The 8,767-nt window shown below is 43.8% G+C and overlaps 2 non-coding genes across 2 annotated transcripts; one reads left to right on the top strand and one right to left on the bottom strand.

Moving 5' to 3' along the window:
- Nucleotides 1–2,304: 2,304 nt before the first annotated feature.
- trnay-gua (transfer RNA tyrosine (anticodon GUA)) lies at nt 2,305–2,391 on the top strand. Its single transcript is given in 2 exon segments — nt 2,305–2,341; nt 2,356–2,391. It is a non-coding gene; the product is annotated as a tRNA-Tyr (tRNA).
- Nucleotides 2,392–2,909: 518 nt separating this feature from the next.
- Nucleotides 2,910–2,981, bottom strand: trnaw-cca (transfer RNA tryptophan (anticodon CCA)). Its single transcript has one exon. It is a non-coding gene; the product is annotated as a tRNA-Trp (tRNA).
- Between the last annotated feature and the right edge of the window lie 5,786 nt (nt 2,982–8,767).

Raw genomic sequence — 8,767 nt, 5'->3', positions numbered from 1 at the left:
GTAGACCACTGTTTATGGGAATAGAAGGGGGCAAACAACAGCTGCCATCAACAGGATCATGTGAGCATGACATGTTAGGTTGTTGCAAAGAAATGTCTTCTCTGTTGTCTAAATGTCTGTGTACAGGTGAAAGCTGCTCAAGGAAAGGTTGCTGAAAGTTCCTTGCACAACATCAAACCGGGTGATTTCGTGGGGGATGAGATCTGAGGAATGAGTAAAAGGTGGCTGGGCCCATTCAATGTGTTCCTAACTACACACACAGCTGTGAAGGTAGCTGACGTGAGAGCCACGTGGATTCATGCTAGCCACTGTAAAAGGTCCCATCTACATCCTGGGAGGAGGAGCGGATGGAGTAAAGAGATTTGAGGCAGACTACAGCGACAACCTTACAAATGATAGTGGCGCACATGAGAAGGGCCGTAAAAGAGCCCGAAAAAGCTGATTCCATACAAGCAGAATGGTGGACCAGCCTCGGGGGAGGTTGGGCCTACTGGTTGTGTAGCACTGTGTTACCAATGATAGCAGTGGGACTGTTGTTGCTGATGTGTTTACCATGTTTCTTGCAAATTATATCCAGCTCAGTACAGAGACTGGTGAAGACAGGGGTTTCACTTCAAATGGTTAAGATGGATGTATTGACTGACAATGTGATTATGGGGACGTGGGAACCACCAATGGATAGGGATGATCAGTAATGATGAGGGCCATGACAGACGACAATTGACTTAAGGAGTTTTGAGTAAAAAGGTGGTTTTAAATGTGGTTTAATGATTAACCCAAATTTTCCTACTGATCTATCTTACCTTTTTAAGCTTGCATTTTAAAAAGGGTTATACCCACACAAAAAAAATGAGCGTGAAGCTTGGGTTCACAAATTTAAGAGAATGATCATTTATATGAAAGTCAGAGATGAAGAGTATAAATGTGATGTAATTACTTAAATTTGCTTAAAAGGGGTTGTGATTAAGGGAAAAATGTACACCTGATGATACAAGTATGTATTCTAATCTGAATGAAAGTAGTGATTAACAGTGATGATAGCAGTAGTGGAACTTACAGTGAAATGAATTGAGACAGGATGAAACGACGAAGGTTTTAAGCAGGTCATTTGTCCGTGTTACGAGACAATGCAACAAGACGAAGGGATTGACTGTCTTTATGTCTGTAACTGTAATGTGTGGCTTGCTTTCGAAAGGGGGGGGGGAAGACCCCCAAAACAAAAAGCCTTTGCATATTTTAAGTTTAGTAGTGATGAAGTTTTTGAGTTTCATATGTGTAACATCTCTATTTAATATCTGAGAAGTGACTGAGGGTCTGACCCATGTCAGGAATGCAATAACAGTGCTTATTCGTTTAGCCCGGCTTCCAGAGAACAAATGAGAGGATGTGAGAATGATTGTTTATGATTTTTGTACTAACATTAGTAGATGATTTCAAGTGTGATGAATTTTTTTCAATTATTAGTTATCAATGAATGATAAAGAGGGGGAATTGTGAAAGAAAAATTCATTCATACCCTTTCTGTGTGATTTTAGAAGCATTTAGTATTTCTTTAAATAGAGACACCCAGAAAGCAAAGAGACATAAAAGGTAAAGAATGTCACCTAGATGAGGGGAAGCAGCTGGGGAAGCAAATGGGCACCTTTGGTGACCCAAAAGGTCTCTTAGAAGGTTTTCTATAGGTTGACTAGTATGCTAAAAAAGGAGTTTTCTTTGGTCCCTGGGGGATAGAGAGTTACAGGCTGTTTAAAGATAACCTTGAGGGCTAGGGAAGGGATATAAAAGTGGAGGAAGCCCTCCCTTTCTTTGTCACACTCTGCAGCAACCTGTGTTCCTGTATGACTGTCTGACCTTCTTTGCAAAGAATAAATCCTTACAAAAGACAATTGATTGAGTTTGTCTCTTATGCGATGAGAGTCATTTGATTTTTGCCACGACAATGCTTAAGCACTTTGATAAACTATGCAAATCAGCTAGTCTTTACACTCACAAAGTCAAGAACAGATCGCTTGACCTCAACATAATTGGAACACGCAACCTCCCGATCCGGGGTCAGGCGCACTCTGTCGCGGCCACGAGGTTGAGAAAACAAGTCGGCGTTCCTTGCTTAATTGCTTTGATTCAGTTTGCAAATCAGTCACGGTAAAGGGCTGTAGACTTTATACTATGGATGTCAAGAAGAGATCAACTGATGTGATTGGAACATGCAACCATTTGATCTGGATTCAGCCATGCTACCGTTGTACCCCAAGACACCACAAACCTATCCGGTGTTTCCTGCTTAAGCCACCTTTTGTCTCCCTGCCTTCGATAGCTCAGCTGGTAGAGCGGAGGACTGTAGATGATACATTGGCTATCCTTAGGTTGCTGGTTCGATTCCGGCTCGAAGGAGCTGGCTTTTGAATTCGGCACGTAGATGTTTCCACGATTTCTTCAGAGATTGCAGGGCAAGATATGAAAAAGTAACACATCAAGAGGCAGATCTGTCACAGTACACAATGACAGGAATGGTTATTACATGAGATCTCAGGCTTAATAAAAAGAACAGGTCAAGATACAAATCTATCGCAGTACACTGGTGGTTTTCAATCCTGATCCTGGTGACCCCCTGCTCTGGGCTGTGTTTCCCAAAAGCGTTGCAAACCTTAATACAACGTAGACGCATTGAAACCAATAGAGTTACAATCAACTTAGGGTTACGATGACTCTGGAAAACGCGGCCCTGCATATTTTGTCTGTATCCTTTTTCTGACACAACCAGATGAGTTCATGGAGCTCTCATCTAAAGAGCTAATGATCTGAATCAGGTGTGTTTAATAAGGGAGACATACAGAACGGTGGGATTGGAAACTACTGCAGCACACAACGACAGGACCTCTTTTCACATTAGAAGTCAACAAGAAATCACGTGACCCCGACATGATTTGAACACGCAACCTTCTGATCTGGAGTCAGACGCGCTACCGTTGCGTCACAAGGTCCTGAACCCAGAGGTGATGTATTTTGCTTAAGCGCCTTGACACAGAATGCAAATCAGTAAATATACGGTGCTCAAGGAACATTCTTGATGTTGGACTTCATACTCAGGAGATCAAAAACAGATCGTCTGACCTCAAGGTGATTTGGAGCCAGACACTCTACCGTTGCACTACAAGATAGCGGAAAAATTATTTAGTATTTCATGCTTAAGCACTTTGATAAACTATGCAAATCAGCTAGTCTTTACACTCACAAAGTCAAGAACAGATCGCTTGACCTCAACATAATTGGAACACGCAACCTCCCGATCCGGGGTCAGGCGCACTCTGTCACGGCCACGAGGTCGAGAAAACAAGTCGGCGTTCCTTGCTTAATTGCTTTGATTCAGTTTGCAAATCAGTCACGGTAAAGGGCTGTAGACTTTATACTATGGATGTCAAGAAGAGATCAACTGATGTGATTGGAACATGCAACTGTCTGATCTGCATTCAGCCATGCTACCGTTGTACCCCAAGACACCACAAACCTATCCGGTGTTTCCTGCTTAAGCCACCTTTTGTCACCCTGCCTTCGATGGCGGTACCTGACAACCACAAGTCTGTAAAATTAATCCAATAGTATACCGACTGCCATCTTTCCTAAACCAATTAAGTTACGAACTCCATTTTTGCCTGTCCAATGACATGGCAAGATCCATTTTTCATACACCAATCACCGCGCGTACTGACGTCCATCTTTGAAAAAACCAATTAAGTTATTCCATTTTCCATTTTTCCATTTTTCGATCGTCCAATAAAAATCGCACACCAATCACCGCACGCGTAGTCCTTTTTTGCTCCAATAAGCATATTCCATCCAATCTCCGCTCAGGTATGTCTGGTATATTTTGCTAATGAAAATGTTACATTTTTATATTTTACGAATAGCAAGATTAGCTCTGAAAAATTAGTCTATGATTACCTCATATGTCAGAATTCAGTCAGCTGGATATTTCGATTTATTACCGCAGAAGAACGTTAACTGTAAATAGTTTTATGCTGTTGTTAACCCTCCTACTGTGTGCCTTATTTACAAGTTTTCTCTCTGAAAAACGTAGTTTATTTAATCCGATTGTCATGAGGCTCCATAACTTTGTCCACAACAAACAAAATAAATGTGGATAATGTTGGTGTTTTCTTTAACTTTATACACCTGCTATGGTTCTGGTCAAAAATGACCAGCCATTAGAAGAGAGTGGTATTAGTGTTAATTTCGTCAGACGAGACGAGACGAAATATGTTCGTCAACGACCTTTTTTTTCATGACTAAGACGAGACGATGACAAGACTGCATCACTGTCCAAAAACGCTGACTAAGACTAAATTAACATGCATTATTGTTGACGAAAAAAGACTAGACGAAAATGTTTTGCATAAAATAAAAACTAAGATAAAATCTCTCTTCATTTTCGTCTACAATCGTCTCTGCTTTTTCATCAGCTGTTACGGCTTTAAAATATTCAAACTGCGCTTTGGCGCGCTGGCTGGCGCTGAGCCAGAGACGGACGAGCTCTGCTGTTGTCATATAATCACAACTATGCAGTGTTTTTAACCACATAACGCTTATTTTAGGTTTCAGACATTTAAATACACATAAGTACTAGTAAAAGGAGACATTTAGAGTTTGTAAAATACACACATCGGTCTATGGAAGCAGCAAATAACAATCTATTCAAATATAATTTGCCGATGTGTTTTATTCATATCACATACACATAGGCTTAGTAACTAAAAAGTTCACTCTATTCCTCTTCTAGTTCACCAGCCACTTACTTGCATGTATTTCGGGAGAAACGGATGAATGTATATGTGCTGTAAATACGGCTGACAGGACTCTCTGAGTCTGAACGGCAGCGCGAACAAACATGGCCGCGCTGATCTGGATCGTACAGATTACGATCCAGATCATTTATATAGGGTTTTAAACGACGAAACATACTAATTCACACATATTTGTGAATCGGAATATTAGATAGTTCATGGCATGGTAAGCAAGTGTGTGAGTATTCTGGATAAAAAAGGAAAAACGAAATAAAAACGATCTATCTGTCATACAGTGTTATTGTGTCTGTGTTGTGACACGTGACAAGCTTGATGCGTCGCCATGGAAACAATAAGGAGGAACGTTCTAAAATAACGGTCGCTTAAAAAAAACTCACTCTCAGGGGTCCGCTAGAATATTTTAAACTCACCACTGAAAGGGTTAATCATTTGTGAATGTGTCTCCTAATTCAGAAATTGAAAACCAGACACGTTTAACATTTGCATTCAACAAAAATCATTCAACAAGTGTATTTTGTCAGGTAATTATGACATTTAACCAATGTTTGAGATATGTGAAACACTTTTTTTTACTGAAATGTGTATCAGTAATAATCAGAATCAGAATCAGAATGAGCTTTATTGCCAGGTATGTTTGCACATACTAGGAATTTGTTTTTGTGACAGAGCTCCACAGTGCTACAGAAAGACAGTGACAAGACGATACATATTATAAAAAGAACAATATAGAAGTATACAAGACAGACAATGTGCAAAAATAGCAAAGACATTTGAATGGAGTAAGTATGTGCTTTAAATAAATAACGGAAAAATGAATAAAGAATGTATAGTGTTGTATGTTCCACGATCAAGTGTTCATGAGATGGATTGCCTGAGGAAAGAAACTGTTTCGGTGTCTGGTCGTTCTAGTGCTCAGTGCTCTGTAGCGCCGACCGGATGGTAACAGTTCAAAAAGTGAGTGTGCTGGATGTGAGGGGTCCAGAGTAATTTTGGCAGCCCTTTTTCGTACTCTGGATAAGTACAGATCTTGAAGGGTAGGGAGGGTTGTACCAATGATTCGCTCAGCAGTCCGGACTATCCGACGTAGTCTTCTGAGATCAGAATTTGTAGCTGAGCTGAACCAGATGGTAATTGAAGTGCAGAGGACGGATTCAATGATGGCAGAGTAAAACTGTTTCAGCAGTTCCTGTGGCAGGTTGAGTTTCCTCAGCTGGCGGAGGAAGTACAGCCTCTGCTGGGCCTTTTTCACAATGGAGTCTATGTGAATGTCCCACTTCAGGTCCTGAGAGATGGTATTTCCAAGGAACCTGAATGACTCCACTGTGTTTACAGTGCTGTTCATGATGGTGAGTGGGGGGAGAGCAGGGGGGGTTTTCCTGAAGTCTATGATCATCTCCACAGTTTTGAGCGTGTTGAGCTCCAGGTTGTTATGACTGCACCAGACAGCCAGCTCTTTTACCTCCTGTCTGTAAGCAGACTCGTCACCGTCCTGAATGAGGCCGATAAGTGTGGTGTCGTCTGCAAACTTCAGGAGCTTGACAGAGGGGTCTTTGGAGGTACAGTCATTAGTATACAGGGAGAAGAGCAGTGGGGAGAGGACACAACCCTGAGGGGCGCCAGTGCTGATAGTCCGGGTGCTGGATGAGAATTTTCCCAGCCTCACTAGCTGCTGTCTGTCTGTCAGGAAGCTGTTGATCCACTGACAGACTGATGTGGGCACAGAGAGCTGAGTTAGTTTGGGCAGGAGGAGGTTTGGGATGATAGTGTTGAAGGCTGAACTGAAGTCCACAAACAGGATCCTCGCGTAAGTCCCTGATTTGTCCAGATGCTGCAGTATGAAATGTAGACTCATGTTCACTGCATCATCTACAGACCTGTTTGCACGATAAGCAAACTGCAGGGGGTCCAGTAAGGGTCCGGTGATGTCCTTCAGATAAGCCAGAACCAGTTTCTCAAACGACTTCATGACGACAGATGTTAGCGCCACAGGTCTGTAGTCGTTAAGTCCTGTTATTTTGGGTTTCTTTGGAATGGGGATGATTTCAGAACGTTTGAGAGAGGCGGGGACTTCACACAACTCCAAAGACCTATTGAAGATCTGTGAGAAAATGGGTGCCAGCTGATCTGCACAGGTTTTCAGACAGGCTGGTGTGACACCGTCAGGGCCTGGTGCCTTTCTTCTTTTGTTCTTTTTGAAGACCTTGCGTACCTCATCTTCACTGATGAAATAAACTCAGTAATAATGTGTTATTTTAAAAAAAGACTACAATTTTTTGACTAAACCTAGACTAAAATATATTGAGTTCTTTTTTGACTAAAACTAGACTAAAATTAAAAGACTTTTAGTCGACTAAAACTTGACTAAGATACCTTGAGTTTTCTTTTGACTAAAACTAGACTAAAATGACGAGACTTTTAGTCGACTAAAACTTGACTAACAAAAAAAGATATGTGAATGACTAAATATGACTAAAACTAACAAGGACATTTGGCACAAGACTAAGACTAAGACTAAATTAAAAATAGGTGACGAAATTAACACTAAGTGGTATATACAATAAATGTATAAAGTTGAGTTCAGGCACATGCCCATATCATAATCTATGCATTATATATATATATATATATATATATATATATATGTATGTATGTATGTATATAAAACATTTATACACGTGTGTGTGTGTGTGTGTGTGTGTGTGTGTATGTATATTATATATATATATATATATATATATATATATATATACTGTGGCGAGGCGTCTGCCCGCCCCCCTAATTTTCATCACCACCCCGTCCCGTATTCGCCGCCCTTCTCCAGGCTCCCGACGGGAGTGGGTGTGTAGGGGAGAGGAGGGGCGTGTAATCGGCTCGGGCTGGCGGCGTGTGATGGGGACACCTGATGTAAATGAAGCCTCATCACCGCCGCTGTTTAAATCCCGAGCGCGCCTCTCCTCGGGAGACCGGTCTCTTTCCCCCGTGCATGCACGCTGGTGTCCTCGCGGGTCCAGGAGGGGGTGAAGAGGGAATCCCGCGCCACAAGAGTTTGGAGAGCCGCCGGACCCGCGGTCCGGTTGAGGCCGCCAGAAGCCGCCGCCCCAGCGCCGGACAGCTCGAGAGGGATGAGCCTGCCGGAGATGCCGCCGCCCTAGCACCCCGGCGCTAGCATGGAAAGCGCCCGCGGCCGCCGGACTCCGCCCCTCTCCTGGACCCTTCCCCTCTGAACACTACCGTTCCGTCACGCTGCCCCAGCACCCGAGGACACCAGACTCCCCTTTTATTTTTGGACACTGTTTTACTTTATGGACTCACTTTCCCTTATTTTCTGTTTAATAAAAGCCTCTCCGAGGCCTGACGCCACACCCACTGTGTCTGTCGTTTGCCCCTCCCGCCACAGTGGTGGAGAATGCGGGCAAGGCGGGGCTTAGACAGCGCAGTGGGCAACACCTGATGACGTCATCCCCTCTCGCTCGCAAAAGTTCGTGAAAACCCGGACAGGGACGGAGGAACGACGGAGACGGCCTCCCAGCCGCAAGAAGGGTAAGTGATGTTTCAGTTAGTCACTTATCCTGCGGTTGGTTGAGGCTGTCGACTAATACCGGTTTTTCTGTCCCTGTTCCGGTACGCGGCGAGAGGGAGCGTTGCCTTGGAGAGGAATCCCCGCCCACTCCGACCGCTGGAGCCTGGATGAGGAAGGTAGCACTCCTGCGTGGGCGGCGACCTTAGGACGGGGATGTCGCTTGGGGGGGGGAATGTGGCGAGGCGTCTGCCCGCCCCCCTAATTTTCATCACCACCCCGTCCCGTATTCGCCGCCCTTCTCCAGGCTCCCGACGGGAGTGGGTGTGTAGGGGAGAGGAGGGGCGTGTAATCGGCTCGGGCTGGCGGCGTGTGATGGGGACACCTGATGTAAATGAAGCCTCATCACCGCCGCTGTTTAAATCCCGAGCGCGCCTCTCCTCGGGAGACC

The sequence above is a fragment of the Garra rufa genome, chromosome 1 (genome assembly GCF_049309525.1).
Source record: "Garra rufa chromosome 1, GarRuf1.0, whole genome shotgun sequence".
In the NCBI taxonomy this organism is placed as follows: Eukaryota; Metazoa; Chordata; class Actinopteri; order Cypriniformes; family Cyprinidae; genus Garra; species Garra rufa.
This window is presented reverse-complemented; position numbering and strand designations above follow the sequence as displayed.